Raw genomic sequence first — 18071 nt, 5'->3', positions numbered from 1 at the left:
ATGCAGTGTCCCAGTCTCCCCCTCATTCTAGTCAATTTATCAAGTCTTCAGAAAATACTCCTTAAATTTATGAACCTGTCTGCTTTAGTTGTTCCGAACTTTTATTTCTAACAGTTACAGCCTTTTCTTTGTCTTTGTCTTTGTCGAGATTAACTTAACACTGCTATAGGTGTGACTGTCCCTGTGAATGGCTGGTGAGGAATGTTTTAATTCCTCGTGAAGAGTCAATAAGAAAACTATTTGTGTTTGTATGAAGTCTTTGATGTCTGGGGGTTTCAGAACAACTGATAACAACTAGAGACTGTTATGGGATACTATGCAAGCCTCTGGTATCTGGCCAGGTGGCCAAGAGATTAAGAAGAAAAAAGAAGCTGAAGGATGGCTGGGAGACAAGACCTGCAGGAGATGTTCTATAAACTTGATATGGTGCCAAAGGAGTACAAAGGGGAAGGACGAGAAAAAAACTTGGAGAAGAAGACTACAAGCCTTCAGCATGAAAGACCCCTAGAGACCCCCAGAGGAGACTGATGCGCATGCTCCAGTAGGAGGGACTGGACCCCGGAAGCTAATTATAATAACCTGTTTTTTTTAGAAGTAGGAATGAATATGTATTAGTCTAGGAGCATAAAAATCAGCTCCTTGATGTAACTGGTGTGCGTCCTGGTGGAGCGGAGACTCCCGGTGCACCCAGCGCTGTTTGCTTACCTCTATTCTTTTAATAAATCCTATTTTTTTATTTAAATTATTTTGAAACCTGAGCCATTTCTAACAATTTGGGGGCTCGTCCGGGACGGCTGTAGTTCCTGAATTCTGATTTAATCTAGGAGAGGCGCCCCACCATTTGGTGGCTCCTGTTTGAGTCGGATCGGGACTAATGCCATCCTGAACCTGAATAAAGGTAAGCAAAGAATTTGATTTTTTTTTGAGCTCCCTTGCTGGCTGTTTTTTGCCTGTAATTCTGTGCACGAAGATCTGGACGAAGATGACAGGGTCGTTTGGATACCATTCAGTTGGATTCCAGTGTCCGGGATCGAACCGGACGAAGACGACAGTCCTTTGTGGATACCGTCTGGTTCGATCCCAGACGAAGACAGCAGAGACGCTTGTGGATACCGTCCGATTGGATTCTGGATGAAGACGACTGATTCGTAAGTGGATACCGTCCGGTTGGGTAAAGGTGCGGTTGCCAGTGTTTGTGTGTGTGAGAGTGTAACTGAGACTTCTAAAGTCAGCGTGGAGGTCTTTTTGTTTTCTCACCAGTTCTAATCTCCTGTGGGGGGGCTGGGCCGGTGAAGGGAGTGATACGTGGGTGGGTGATAGGTCCTAAACCCCCTGCAAGACACTCTCACTGGGGGCAACCAAGGGCTGTGGGAATTGCCACGAGTAAAATTCCCGGATGGGTCAGATAAAATCGAAGACCGAGGACCAGAAAGGGAGTAAATTACCAGATATACGACCAGAAAGTCCATTATGAATAATGATTAGAAATTGGAACAATAGGGGCCCCAGAAAATTAAAGAGTAAATTAAAAATGGTCCAGTATTATATGATAGAATGACCAAAAGAACCCTTAAGACCCCATGTATTTTGATCCACGGAGGACGGGGTCTGTCAGGCTTTGAATACCCGTGGATCCGGAAGAGAGCAAGCTGAAACATTGGAACTAGAAATTAGAGAGCAATTGATTAAGAATGAATATGTGCTACATTTGTGCCTGTGCTGCACTTATACCTCCAGATAACAGGAACCCCTCGGATCCCGAGAACCAGATCAAAAACAACCTCATGGTTCGGACTTTAACCAAGGGGTCTGATATAAGGAGGACTGTTCACAAAGGGACAGGTTATGCATATGTATAGGAATGTTCATGTATATGTAACTCTTTACTAAAGCAATTTGCCACGTTAGGCGTGTACGACTTTGGTGGGACTACCCACCCCATGCCACCCAGAACTGAGTAAACATACCTACTTTACAATCTTACTGATTGTGGAGTCAGCTTTCTGTGAGTCATTTTGGTGAGCCAGGCAGGAGACACTCTGCTCGGCTGCGGGATCGGCTGCAGCGTGGACGCCCCTAGGTGCACCCTGAGTGTTTTGCTCGGAGGGGACTCCACTCTCAGCTGCTCACCGCAGGAGCAAAGATCTCCTGAAACTGCAGACAAACGGTATGTTTTCAGCTGCTGGAGGGATGCTAACTGGAGTGTTAATAATTGTATGTGTTTTTATGTATGTAATTTGTGTTGATATTTTGTATATTGTAATACTTGCATATTGTATGTATTTTGTGTTGAAAGTATTTGTGTAAGTGTAAGGGTTTGAAACAAAGTGTTACAAGTCACTTCACGAAGAACACAGTCAGAGACAATACTTATTTGGTTGGTTATCATTGTAAATTATATTCCTGTGGTATGAATGAGATGTGCTAGAGGCCTCTGTGTGTGATTGTGCTGTGTGAGTGAGACGCAGCGTCGCTGCACAGCGAGTGCAGAGTTCCGATCCGTGGTCTCTGCAAGGGGAGTAGGCAGAGACGAACGAAGTGCGTGACAGACTGAAAAGAAGTGCTGTTTTATCCAAGTTTTGAGTGGTGGTGCCTAATATATGGGCCTGGCGGGGTATCTTGTAATTCTATTTTTGCTCTTAAATGTTTTGACTGTGACAAGAAAAAGGTGGGAGCATGATCTGACCCTACTGGTGTCTGTCGTGCTTTCGGCCGTGCTTCCTGCAACATATGAGGCCCGAACAGGCTGAGACCCGAACAGGCTGAGGCCCGCACAGGCCGAGAGACCGGAGCGCGCCAGGACATCGCAGCGGCGCCGGGAGACCTGACAGAAGCCGGAACACCTGAGAGACATTGAGAAACTCCAAGCACCGACCCGGACAAAGGAAAATGCGGGAAATTGAAGTAATTGCGGTGCGACGCGGGACATCCGAGATCGAGTTGCTACGGGAGACCAGAGGCGTCAGTGGACAACGGCAGCCGACCCTCACCGTGTGGCGAGTGGGCACATAGCAGAGAGGCAGAAATCAGGACCCTGCAGCCTGTCTGACATAACCATGGAGGCAGAGGCAGTGGCAGCTGTGCTGCTTCTCTCTGGCATTCTTTTTATAAGAGGTTTATCTTGCAATGCAAAAAAGACTATTCGCCCCCAGATCGGTGTTATAACTATGTTCCTGGATAACATTCCATGAGGTTACCACATTCTACGGATTACTAATGACATCTTCGCTCTATTGCGGGGCAGGAGTGCAGAGACGCAGATTACACTGCCAAATGACCACCGGCAGGCTCTTTCACAAACCTAAGGTTGCAGCTGGCACTGCCTGCAGCCGTATAGCAGATGTTACACTTTCTTTCCTAACTAGTAATCATGTGTCTCATCCATTTGTGGTGAATGGTCAGTGGCAAAAGGAAAAGGGGGAGAGTAAGGGGCGACAAAGACAGAAACGGTACCAGGAGGATGCCACTGACACTAACAGCATGGGTAATAGGAGTAGTATAAGTGACACAGGTGACGGTGCGGGGCACTCTGCCTGCTGCTCGCCCTCGCCTGACTGTGCACTGCTGCCAATGGTGCTAGAGCAAAATGTGAAGACTGCTCAGATGGCAGTGATGAGAGTGCTTGTGTGAAGAAGACATGTGATGAATCTGACTTTGTGTGCAACAGTGGTCAGTGTGTGCCAGACAGATGGCAGTGTGATGGGGATCTGGACTGTGAAAATGGGTCTGACGAAAGTGCTGAGCTGTGTCATATGAGAACATGCCGGGTAAACGAAATCAGCTGTGGTCCTCAGTCAACCCAGTGTATCCCAGTGTCCTGGAAATGTGATGGTGAAAAAGACTGTGACAGAGATCCTGATTGCAAGGATGGTAGTGATGAAATTAACTGCCCTTCTCGGACCTGCAGGCCAGACCAGTTCAGATGTGAAGATGGGAACTGTGTCCATGGGAGTAGGCAGTGCAGTGGTGTGAGAGACTGTCTGGATGGCACTGATGAAGCAAACTGTAACAATGTTATTCAGTGCTCTGGACCTGGCAAATTCAAGTGCAGAAGTGGAGAATGCATAGATATCAATAAAGTGTGTAACCAGCAAAGAGACTGCAAGGACTGGGGTGATGAGCCCCTGAAGGAATGCAACATAAATGAATGTGACTGTCCAGCTGGGAAACTGTGGAGATAATGATGAATGCCAAAACCCTGGTATCTGTAGTCAAATCTGTATCAACCTGAAAGGTGGCTACAAATGTGAATGTAGCCGTGGCTATCAGATGAATCCTGCTACAGGAACCTGGAAAGGGCCATACGGCAAAGCAAATTACATAACCGTTGCTTAACTTGTCAGAAGATAAAAAAGAAAGTGTTTCAACAAGCAGCCACGGGAGGGAAGAATCACTGAACCCCCGATGTGAGGGACCGTACCTTTTTTTACTGACTACTGAAACAGCTGTGAGAACTGCAGAAAGGGACCCACGCATCCAGAATAAAAGGACCAGTAACTACTGAAACTTGGAGGGTTGAGCCTGCTCCTGGGAAACTGAAACTCAAGCTAAGGGAGAACTAATATTCTGGCAACGAGGTTCTGCATGAATTAAGGATGCCAAACAAAGGGGACAAGCCTGAAGGGAGAAAAGGGAGAAGGCAAGACCGGGGCAGGACCCTCCACTGCGGTGTGTATGGCCTACCGAGGGAGGCAACCCCTATGGGTATTGAATGCTGAGTGAGAGGGCCTCGACTGGACTTCTCCCACACTAAGGTAAGGTTGTCCCGAGAAAATAACATAAGAACCTTTTTTTAGACCTATATAAAATTGTGATTCGTTTTCCAGGAGCTGGATCACCCTGACAGGCCGAACGGTAACACAAGCCTGAATCAACCGACCCTGAAAGCGGGCCCAACCCCTTGATTGAAGGCATTTGCCTATTATGATCCAGCTACGTGGGAAGAAGACAGATACTGGGGCTATAGGACCCCAGTATACATACTTAATAGAATAATTAGGTTATTAGCTGTAATAGAAATAGTTATAAATGATGAGAACTGATCTAAATGAGTTATAAAGATGAAAACTGCTTTGTATCAAAATTGCCTAGCTTTGGATTATTTACTAGCACAAGAAGGAGAAGTCTGTGGAAAATTTAGCTTTAGTAATTGCTGTTTAAAGATTGATGAAAAGGGTGTTTCTTCCTAGTAGCTGATAGAATGTTATGTTCTGGTTTAGGATGAGAAGAATGCTAATAATATGCTGATGTTTTAATTGTTACAGAGCAGTGCTTACACCAAGCCAAGGATGTTTCAGCTTCTCACTGTCCTGCCAGCAGGCAGGCTGGGAGGAGGGCCGGACTGCTCGGGGTTAGGCTGGGCATCGGACAGCAGGTGGTGAGCAATTGTGCATCACTTATTTCATACACATTATTACTAGTAGTACTATTATCATCATTATTGTTATTATTATTATTGTTATTATTTTCTTGTTTTTATCTCAACTCACAAGCTTCACTTTCCCATTTCTGTCTCCCATCCCAGAGAAGGAGGCGGGGAGGTGAGCGAGCGAGCACAAACCTGGAACGATATGGAATGGGATTTATTTTCATGGCTGCCTGGTGGACCATGGGTTAAAAGAGTGTTATTTTTATTGTTATGTGGTGTAATGATGCTATTGTTTATACCTTATATGATACCTTGCCTTACATTATTAATACACCGGGTGATAAATAGTACATTGGTAATAACTTCATTAAAAAAGGAAGGGGATATGTCAATTATGATGCTTAAGAATTGGACCCTCCAAGAATGGACTGATGAAATCCAGTTATTAACGACAGAAGAGACACGAATTGTTGATATTAAAAAGAAGATAAGGGATTGTTAGGAATGTTTTAACAATTCATGTCCATAAAGAACAGTCCTGTCTGCCTCTGGGCCCTGCACTGGCAATTTAATTCTTGAACCACAGATGCAGTGTCCCAGTCTCCCCCTCATTCTAGTCAATTTATCAAGTCTTCAGAAAATACTCCTTAAATTTATGAACCTGTCTGCTTTAGTTGTTCCGAACTTTTATTTCTAACAGTTACAGCCTTTTCTTTATCTTTGTCTTTATCGAGATTAACACTGCTATAGGTGTGACTGTCCCTGTGAATGGCTGGTGAGGAATGTTTTAATTCCTCGTGAAGAGTCAATAAGAAAGCTATTTGTGTTTGTATGAAGTCTTTGATGTCTGGGGGTTTCAGAACAACTGATAACAACTAGAGACTGTTATGGGATACTATGCAAGCCTCTGGTATCTGGCCAGGTGGCCAAGAGATTAAGAAGAAAAAAGAAGCTGAAGGATGGCTGGGAGACAAGACCTGCAGGAGATGTTCTATAAACTTGATATGGTGCCAAAGGAGTACAAAGGGGAAGGACGAGAAAAAAACTTGGAGAGGAAGACTACGAGCCTTCAGCATGAAAGACCCCTAGAGACCCCCAGAGGAGACTGATGCGCATGCTCCAGTAGGAGGGACTGGACCCCGGAAGCTAATTATAATAACCTGGTTTTTTTTTAGAAGTAGGAATGAATATGTATTAGTCTAGGAGCATAAAAATCAGCTGCTTGATGTAACTGGTGTGCGTCCTGGTGGAGCGGAGACTCCTGGTGCACCCAGCGCTATTTGCTTACCTCTATTCTTTTAATAAATCCTATTTTTTTATTTAAATTATTTTGAAAACTGAGCCATTTCTAACAGACTCACTTCAGCCTCCAATACAGTTAACTGCTGGGATCCCCCCGTCACTCCATAAATACAGATGGGCTCTGGTCCTTTATAGATTGATGGCATTGGAGTACATTGTATACCGGTGTCTACTAAAGCCTTATACTTCTGTGCGTCTGACGTGCCAGGCCATCGAATCCACACAGTCCAATAAACTCGATTGTCCCTTTCCTCCCCCTGGCTGGAGGCAGGGCCCCTCTAGTCCTAGTCAGAATCTTCTTTGTTTCTGTGTTTAAAGGACTGCCTGCTAGAAGTTGAAGCAACAAACTTTTCAGAGAACCCCTTTTTCCCGATTGTTTTCTTTTACAACTCACGTACCCGTGCCTCTAAGGTTGCGGTAGATTTTCCATCCCATTTTCTCATGTTCTCTCCATGGTCTCATAGGTAAAACCACAGGGTGGCACGGGGTGAGTACCCACCATATAGTCTTCCTTGTGCGAATGAACGCTTACCCCTGATAGCTCAGACACTGCTTTGTACAGATGCGGAGGAGAATAATCTCTCTTCAAGTTGGTGGAACTTTTCAGACCATTTCTCCAAAGTATTCTCTTTTAGTTGGTGGACACTGGTTTTGGACACTAGGTGGGGAGCAAGATAAATTCTCTTTAAATTGGTGGAACTCTTCAGAAAGTTTCTCCACAGCTGAGACTCAGGCCTGTAAGGAAGAGGAGAGACTTTCTTCGTACTGCCAGAGTTGTTTAGCCACTTCATCCACCATGGGTTCTTCCTCCTCTTTCCAGGCCATTATTGCCATATTATTACTACTACTACTACTACTACTATTATTATTATTATTATTATAGTTATTATAGTTATTATTATTATTTTTCTGTCTTAATAAACTCTTTATCTCAACTCACAGGCTTCACTTTCCCGTTTCTCTCCCCCATCCCAGAGAGGGAAGGGGGAGGGTGAGCGAACGGCTGTGTGGTGTTTAGCTGCTGGCTGCGTTAAACCACAACAGCCTGAATTATTTTCAGAGCCTAAAATCCCTTTATGAATCTAATCTATGACATCCAGAGGCCTTTTATAAGCTAGTTCCTCATCTGAAAACAAGCAGCAAAAGCAACTCCATACCTCAGAGACTACTGTAGGGACATATTTTTTTTGTTATTCTGATGTGGTCACAATGGGAGAAGAGTAATGGGAAAAAAACTAACAATTTTCAATAGCTAGATTCTAATAAATAAAACACATTTATTTTCTAATAAATAAATAATCTTTAATAAAACTTTAGTGCTGCCTTTGCAGACTCCTGATTTTTCAGCTATTCTATTTAGATACATTTTAATACATTCCTTACAGGTGATCATAGAATCATAGAATCATAGAATATCCTGAGTTGGAAGGGACCCTTAAGGATCATCAAGTCCAACTCTTGACACTGCACAGGTCTACCCAAAAGTTCAGACCATGTGCCTAAGTGCACAGTCCAATCTCTTCTTAAATTCAGACAGGCTCGGTGCAGTGACCACTTCCCTGGGGAGCCTGTTCCAGTGTGCAACCACCCTCTCTGTGAAGAACCCCCTCCTGACGTCCAGCCTAAATTTCCCCTGGCTCAGCTTAACCCCGTTCCCGCGAGTCCTGTCACTAGTGTTAATGGAGAAAAGGTCTCCTGCCTCTCGACACCCCCTTACGAGGAAGTTGTAGACTGTGATGAGGTCTCCCCTCAGCCTCCTCTTCTCCAGGCTGAACAAGATTTCCAAGAGGCATAAAAACTCAGCTTTTGATTATTTGCAGATCAAAAGATTTTAGCTGAGCTGCTAGTTAAAAAAGTTACTCATTGATCAGTATTACGAGCACATTTCTTAAATGTCATTTAAAAAAGAAAAATACACGTGCGACCTTTCTATGCCTTTCTTATAGGGAAAAGTTTCTGTTTATAACTGCACTTTAAAATAAGTTGCAATTATTAACAATATTAAGGCATTTACATTGTTTCTCCTTGAAAATGGGAACTTTACATCTAAAAAGCTTCAGAAGTTTTCTTAGATTCTTAGAATTTTTAAATGAGACAAGTATCTTCTTCAGTTACATGTAGGTGAGAGGTTTATGTTTTAAATTAGGAGACATTTCTTCGCAGAGCAGTCAGGCATTGGAATGGGTTGCCCAGGGAGGTGGTGGCATCACTGTCCCCGGGTGTGTTTAAGGAAAGGTTGGACCTGGCGCTTACAGACATAGTTTAGTGGCTGACATTGGGAGTAGGGTAATGGTTGGACCAGATGATCTTGAAGGTCTTTTCCAACCCTCATGATTCTATGATTTTATGAATCTATGATTCATCTATGAAACTTATTTAATCACTTAACCCTTAAGTATTCCAGACCAGAAGAAGAGATAGCTTTTGCCTTATCTACTTTGAAGACTGGTAGTAACAATTCCTTTGCTAAGTTCCTACTTGTAATATTACAGTATTCAGAGCAGAGCCTGGACTATTTAATTAAACACACAAATCAAACAGCTTTTCAAAAAGCCAACTGAATGGATTACAAAGATTATGTAGTGCTCTTAATCAATACTGATTAAACTTTTCTTCCACTGAACAGCTTTTCACTAGAGGAGACGAATACCACTGGTGACTTGAGTGAAAAATAGAATGTTTCTACTCTTCAGTATTACTGCATGATATTCTCACACCTTGGCATCAGTAGCTTTTAGTATCTTCCTAATTCTCTGCCCAAGACTTCACATGGCATAAGTAGAACATTATGATGATAAAGAGGAACTGGTAGACACACACTTCAAAAAAGTTCATCATGTTATGCCTCTTCCAAAGAATTTTCTCAATTTCCAAAAGATCAATTTATGTCAGCTCTAAATCATATTCCTTAAAAGGGCATACTGTGCGACACATATATATAAAATTAATTAATGCAACAAAATTAATGCATTATTTTTCTGAGTGAAGTTTCTGAGTGATAAAGGAAATAAAACAGCATATGTATTTAAAAATCTAGCGGATTTCTACAGGATCAGTCTAAATCATAGGTATTTTGTTTGTTTTTTTTACAAGAGAAACACCTTTCTTTTATGTAAAAAAAAAAAAGATGAATAATAGTGCTGTGCAAGGCATATTGCATAAAGAATGGAAATTTTTATTATGCAGACTTTAAACAACATTGTAAAGTTCACTACATCATTACAATAAAAGGTTATATATATAACCCACTCTATTAAATTTGAAAGGAGTACTAATATCAATGCAGATATCAAAGGAATTAAAAATGTTTTGCTAAATTATTCATATAAGGATCAACTGGAATGGAATTTGCTTTCCCTACAGCAGCCTATATAGTGTGTTCTGCACTTGAAGCTAGAATAGTGTTGCTATCATGCCAGTGTTTTGTCTACTGCTGAGAAAGAAAGAGAAAAAAAAAAAAAAGATGTTTTTTGTACTTATCTGGTGTTACTGTTGCTTCTGAAGATATACTGGGCTGAGCTCATCATCACGAGATGATAGAAAATATGTCTGGTGATCCAGAAAAACTTCTTCAATTAAAATTTCCCACAGGCAAAAGGGAGGATGAGAGTGGAAGAGTAAAATCTCTTCTATGCACAGATAACTGTCTCTGTAACTGTTATGTCTCTGAAGACACCCCTGGTTGTTTCTCTAAGTTATTCTCAGAGGTTTCTCACTGACATAAATCTGTGGGAGATTGAAACCTTTCATGCATAAATTCCCAACTACATTTACTATTTGAAGAAGCACATACTACAATTCTAGAAAAAAAAAATTAGTGCTGTCCAAGTAAAAATACATATAGGGGATTACTTTCCCACCTATTCTTGTAACTTTTAACTATGGGGACTTCTGAGAAAGATGTGCTCTTTTTGTTGTTGTTGTTTTTCATGTTCCTCTCCATTTCTCTTTTCTTTACCAAATTTCATTTTACATAAGTAAATTCATCAATGAATCCTCAGAACATAAGAACTAGAATGCAAGTTGCAGGTCCCCAAACTCCAAATTACAGAATTAAGAAAGCTTCTGAAAAACAATTAATGGAATAATCACTCTAATCTGTTAATTAAAGAATTGCTATGAAGAGGTTTAGGAAACATCTAGTGACTCACAGCATCTGATTGTTCTCACCATATGGGTCCCTCTCTTCAGAGTTTTTCTCCCTGAGTTTATAATCCATGTACCTTTAGGGACCTTCTCTGAATCTTAGAAAAGAATGCATGGATTTGAAGATAATCTTTTTATTAATAAAACTTTTTTAATGAACATGGACCATAAGAAAAGAATGAGTACAGGAGGCAATGATATATTGGGAATCAAAGTAATTAGCATAATGAAAACATAATCCTTTAATCACCAACACTAATTTGAGTTTTATTTACTTATTAAAACATAGTCAGCTTTTAAACCTGATGTGAAATAAATAAATAAATAAATAAACAAACTAAAACAAAAATGCACAGCTTAAAATGAATCTATCTGAAGTTGGCAGAGCTGAGTACAGATCCTGTTGAGGGATTTTTGAAACAGCAAGGAGGCCATGACTTGCTGCAGCTGAGCAAACCAAGCTACCAGGACGACTATGAGAAGTTCCCATGACAGTGTTCCCACATCGCCCAATTGAGGAATTTAGAAAAATATTGTTGCCAGCAGCTGGCTTCAAGGACAAGGTCTACGTGACCGCTAATCACAAGGGGGTTGTTTTCTTGCAGGTGGGGTTGTTTTCTTGCAGTTGTTTGTCTGAGTGCTTTTGACCAATAATCTTGTGTGAGACACTATCCGCCCCTATTAAATTTGCTATAAAAGTCAGGCTATTCGGGTAATAAAAAGAGAGCATGATCTGACCATACTGGTGTCTGTCATGTTTTTGGCCATCCTTCCTGCAACAAGATCCTCCCACAGAATGGGTCCCATAGAGAAAAGTGACCTCTCATTTTCTTCAACATTTAGATCACTCATTAATAAATGCTAGCCTTTGTATTTGGAGCAAAAACATTGTATCCAAAGTTCATATCAACTACCTACTTCCTTGTTTGTCTTGAATACCAACCTTCACACCAAGATTTTAGAAAGCAGGCAGGATATAGGATGTACATCCTGAGGCATTTTAAGGAGATTTGATTTCTGAGTTGCTTTTTACAAACTATTCATAGTATTGTAAATAAAAGGTAGGCATACAAAATGAGATACCCATAAACATATGGCTGCATTAATATGGCACTGAATGCTAGGTAATACTTTTTATCAGCAGGGTTTATTAGCTTGGCTAATCATCAGGCCAGCTGCTGCTACTGAACTTGGAGTACTGACAAAGTAAATAAATCATTGTTTATTTTTATGTTTATGTTTATTTATCATTGTTCATCATATCATCATATTGCATATATGTTCATCATATCATCTGATGTTCATCATATCATATATGTATCATTTAGCATGTGTTTGTTTATCATTGTTTATTTATCATTGTTATCATGTTTATTTATCATTGTAAATCAAAAAAATTCCCCATGATAACCATAGCCTGTGATTGTGAGGCTGCTATCAGCTGCCTGTAGAAGGCCTTGTCAACTTCCTCATCCTGATCTGGTGGCCTGTAATAGACATCCACAACAGTATCCCCCAGGCCAGCCTGCCCTTACTTCTCACCCACGGACTCTCAGCTCGCTCCTCATCTACTCCTGGACATTACTCAATACAATGTAGTTGCTGTCTCATGTAAAGAGCAACTCCGCCACCTCGCCTTGCTGGCCTGTCTTTCCTGAGAAGGACATACTCATCCATGACCACATTCCAGTCATGTGAGCTGTCCTACTATGTCTCTGTAATTGCCACCAGATAATAATCTCCTGACCGAAAGTGGATTTCTAACTCCTCCTGCTTATTCCCCATGCTATGTGCATTGGTGTACAGGCACTTTAATGAGCGAGCTGAGCACGCCGATTTCACCCTAGGGGGGTGGGAGGCCTCCTGGTCTTCCTCACTGCAAGAGTGCTGTCCCACAGGTGCAAGCCCAGCTACAACCCCACCTCCCTTTGGATCTAGTTTAAAGCTTTCCAAATGAGCCCTGCTAATTCCTGTCCCAGAACCCTTTTGCCCCTGTGAGATAAACCTTTCCTGTGTATTACTGTCAGGCCTGGTGTCTTACAAAACCAGCCATTATAAAAGAACCCTGCCTGTAGCCAATCATTTATAGACTGGATCCTTCTATTCCATGCCACATCATCACCCCAGAATGGAAGGAGGGAAGAGAAAATGACTTGTGCCCCAGACTCTTTCACCAACCATCCCAAAGCCTTGAAATATTTCTTCATTCCCCTCAGACTACGGGATGGAGCTTCCTCCCCACCTATCTGGAAGATCAGTAGTGGGTAGTAGTCTGTTGAGCACAGCAGGCTGGGGAGTATCCTGTTAATATCCCTGATCCGGGTTCCAGGTAGACTGCAGACTTTCCTTCGATGACGGTCAACTCTGCATATTGGGCCCTCTGTTCCTCTTAGAAGGGAATCTCCTACTACAATTAACCTTTTTTCTTTCTTTTTGGAGGTAGTCTTGAGGCATGGTGTCGACTGTCTCTTCTGATGTGACCTCATAGGTGAGCCTTCCACCACATCCTCACCTACCTCTCCTTCAAGATTCAGGGCCTCAAACCTATTACAGAGAGGCACCTGGGGAATAAAGGTAGGGAGGAGGGTTGCCCACAATGCCTAACTGGGACTCACTTCCAACCCTCCTTGTCTTTTTGGTCCCTTCCCTCTGCCTGACAGCAACAGGGCAGGGGCTCCACCACCCTCTGGGGGGCATCCCCCTGGCACCCTCCTTTCTGGCACACCAGGGAGTTACTCCACCAGTCAATCTCCTGCTCACATGCCCTGATATCCCTTAGTATCTTCACCTCCTCCCTGAGCTCAGCCAACAAAGTGAGCAGACCTTCCACTTGAGAACAAGCGGTTTCCCCGCTGCCCTCCTCCCCCCCAGAAGCGGCAGGCTCAAGCACTCCCTGCAGCCAGAGATCTGAACAGCCATGTGTCTGGGCAGGCCCTCTGTCTGGGTCAGCACAGTATTTTTGGAGCGAGCTCTCTGCCTAGTGGACACCATGGTAGGTGTGTGGTCTCACAGACTGCCAAGAGTTGGTGCAGAGGTCCCGCGAGACTACGAGAAGTTCCCATGACAATGTTTCCATATCGCTTGATTGAGGAATTAAAAAATATTGTTGCCAGCAGCTGGCTTCAAGGACAAGATCTATGTGACTGCTAATCACAAAAGGGTTGTTTTCTTGTAGGTGGGGTTGTCAGGCTATTTGGGTAATAAAGAGATAGCATGATCTGACCATACTGGTGTCTGTCATGTTTTCGGCCATTCTTCCTGCAACATCTCTTCTATTGATTTGATGTACAAAGAAAGGCTATCTCCAGACTATCTTAAACTTCATTCTATCTATATACTATTCTATCTATAATTTAATAGAGATAATTCCTTCATTTTTTTCCAAGTATGAGCCATTTTAAGAAGCTGAATAACTAATTTGTAGATACTGCGTCACTCATATGACGTGTAAGAGCCATGTTTGTGGCTATGGCTCTTACAATTATATTTTTTACTGGTGTGAAGTCAGCAGCAATTTTCAGCTGGTATAGCATTCTTTATATTAGCTGTGCCTACAGGCTCTATTCAACTGTAGCTTCCCTGTTTTATTAAATGCATCCTTATTTACATGTACAAAACTATATGCAAATTCTTACAAAAGAATAAAATAAAATCAAAGCTCCATGAAACTGAAAAAGTTTAAAACTTAATAACTTATCAAGTAGAACAACAACGCATTAGCTGTTGTTAAGAAGCCAGAGGCTCTGTGCAAAGCAATAGTAAATAATGAAGTCCTAAATTAACCTTTAACTGTACACTTCCTTTTTTCCTGCTCTAATAAGCAACGGAGAACTGGCTTTCTACAGCTTCACCTCTCAATTTTCTTTTATCCTTCCATTGATAATTAAAAGAAAGAAAGAAAGAAAGAAAGAAAGAAAGAAAGAAAGAAAGAAAGAAAGAAAGAAAGAAAGAAAGAAAGAAAGAAAAGAAAGAAAGAAAGAAAGAAAATAGATAAAAGAAAAAATAGATAAAATAATAATAAAAATCAAGAACCTTTGGAAGTCATCGTGTCCAACCCACCTGCTCAAACAGGTAGACCTGGAACAGGTTGCCCAGATGTGTTTTGAATATTTGCAAGGAGGGAGATTCCACAGCTTTTCTGGGAAAACTGTTCTGGTGTTCAGTCACCCACACAGTGAAGTGTCTCCTGATGTTCAGACATAATCTCCCATGTTTCTGTTTTTTCCCTTTGCCTCTTGGTCTGTGATTGAACACCACTGCAAAGAGCTTGGCACTATATATAGACTTGGTGTCTACCAGGACCTTCAGGTCCTTCTCTGCCAAGCTGCTTTCTAGCTGGTGCCCCTGCTGGACTGTATTGGTACCTAGGTTTCTTCCTCCCCAGATGCAGGATTTAGGATTTCTCCTTGTTGAACTTCATGAGGTTCTTGCCAGCCCATTTCTCCAGCCTGCCCAGGTTCCTCTGAATGACAGCGTGATTGTCTGGAGTATCTGTTACGCTTCTCAGTTTTTGTGTCATCTGAAGACTTGCTGTGGGTACACTCTGCCCCATAATCCAGATCATGTACCTGTGAAGCAGGGCCAGACTCAGTACAGTGTCAGGAGTACACTGCCATTTACTGGCCTACAACTAGATGTCATGCCACTGATCACCACGTTCTGGACTCTGCCATTCACCTAATTTTCAATCCACCTCACTGTCTAAATATACCCATACTTCAAGAGTTTAAATCCTCCAAGATGATAGACTTCTCAGTGCTACAATGAATTAGTCGCTCTTCTCCAAGTCTGCTTACTCTTGTTATAAGACAAATAAAACCAAAACAAACCAAAACAAAACCAGCCCTGCCACCAACCTGCTAATATTAAGGCAAAAGATGGAAATGCAGTGAGTCAAAACATACAATCACCAAGGTTATTTTGAAGTGCATTTTATATCAGACTGCTTTTCGGCCTGTCAGGAGAGGGAATACCATAAAGCTGTGTGTGTTCAGAAAAATACTGAAAAAAAAAAGGATCATTCTTCAGTGGCCATAACCATTAGCAACGCCACCATAAGCCTGTCAAGTGATTTCCACTAAATAACCTGTGCTCTTAGTGCTTCTTCATCAACTGTTTTTAACTGTTTTTAACCCTACAATTTATTGTTATTCCTTTGAAAACAAACTTAACTCTCCGTGGTCTGGTTTACATATTGGTAATCTGTACATAGTAAACTCAGATAAGAAAAGCTGTCTTGTGTCCTAAATTTGAAATAGTGAGTATGAACAAAACCATGCTAATGAAACAGAATTCTAATATCATCTAAGGAATTAGGAACACCTTAAATGGGTCATTAAATCACACAGAAGGAGAAAAATTGAAATGTATAAATATTAAACAATAATTTATTAAGCAGAGTTGTCAAGTGAGTATCCTCTTTAAGCAGATTTCTATCAATAATGCAGAGGAGATGCTGTATCTCCTGAAATGTTATATAACCACCCAGCATTTACTTTCCCACAATGGTCTATTTTATAGGCATAATTATTCTCTTGACTGTAGCTGATGGAAACTACAGGCAAAACTTATTGTATTTTAAAGTTAATATTATGTAACAAATTAACTAAAACAAAGGGATTAAAAAAAATAAAATGTTATACTGAAGTCCATGTGGCAGGGCAAGAATTTTGATCCCTGGCATTTCATGAATCAAGGATAGTTAAATGAACTATGCAAGATATTTTACTGCTTTAGAAAAGAGACCGAGGAAAATAAACTTTTTTTTTCTTAATTTTATTTTTTTCTCAGTATTTTTAAAATACTTACTTTTGTCCTCACTGTTCAGTGAGTGGCTACCCTTATCTTCATACCTTCCAAATATGGAAAGGAGGATAGAAATTGCTGTTCACCTTAAATGCTTCCTAAAAAGTCTGTTTTAACGCACATCAAATATTTAATGTATATGTTCTGCCCATAGTCCAAATGAGTAGGAGGCCAAATGTGTAATTAGGCACAAATGTTGGCTATGTGCCTGTTTGGTCTTTCCTAGGATACATCACATTCTTCTGCTGTTGAGTCCAGCACAACATTTACATCTCTGCAGACATTTTTGATGTTCTTTTTTATGAAAGATATCTTGGATTTTGTCTATATTGTCTTTTACCACTTCACCCATACAATGCATGAGAAATGCTATAGAAATGCTTTGGACATTTGTCTCCAAACCATTCTTTTAAGTCTTTTTTCTTTTTTTCCTGTCACTTCTTCATCCTCAAAGGAACAAATATTCCACTTAATATAAATGCAAAGCTGCTTTGTCTATTTCTTCCTTATTTGTTATTAGTCATGACTTTTCCAGTTGTCTTTTTAGACTTAGATGCTTTACTGCCACATTTCCTTTTCCAGCTCTGTGGGCCTTTGTTACATTGGCTTTTGAGTCATTTTAGCAGTTTCCACGAAAATTTGAGGCTCCACACATTACCATTTCATCATTAATAACAAGCACACCCTTAATGCATATTGTCTTTTGCTGTCCATACAGGTTTCTACGTGTTTAGTTTCACATGAACGTATATTCATAGTTCATTGTCTGCTGTGCTGAACCTAGAAAGAAAAGTTCTCTTATTCTTTGCTTGGGCACTGAAGAAGTTTTTCCTGTCTTGTGTGACACAATATCTTCTGATTTTGTGTTGTGGAGGCAACTGTGTACTTTAAGTTGCATTCATCTTTATATCCCTGATGTTCTCTTCTTTTCAGATGGGTTATTCTCAAGGAAATAAAATGCTCTGAGGAAGTAAACCATGGCATTCGCAAAGGTTCAGGGTTAATTATTTCTAACAGTTATAATTTTTGAAGATGATTCCTAGTTTCCCTGTCCACTAACATCCAGTAATATTATTATGCTGTAAGATACAACTCTAAGGTAGAATACAAGAAAAAAAAATGCAGTCAGAGCCAGTAGAAGTGTTAGCTGCAGGCAAAGCTAGACTCAATTCTCTGCTGTCTTTCTGAAAGTCTGACCATATTTTTTGTTCTTCAACCCTGCTTTTCCTGGTTTGAGTTGATCTGGTACTACTACTAAAACAGGCTTCCTGCATTAAGCCAAAGATGAGAATAGTGATACTTTTATTATTCCCTTCACCCTGAGGCAAAGACGATATCTGTATCTGAACTACGACTTAAGGGGGCATTTTAAAACAACTTTCTAATCAGATCAACCTGCAGCTGCTATGCAAAATTTGATGAGGTTGCCACCCTGTACAGAAAATGTCAG

Source organism: Aythya fuligula, chromosome W (genome assembly GCF_009819795.1).
Source record: "Aythya fuligula isolate bAytFul2 chromosome W, bAytFul2.pri, whole genome shotgun sequence".
In the NCBI taxonomy this organism is placed as follows: domain Eukaryota; kingdom Metazoa; phylum Chordata; class Aves; order Anseriformes; family Anatidae; genus Aythya; species Aythya fuligula.
This window is presented reverse-complemented; position numbering follows the sequence as displayed.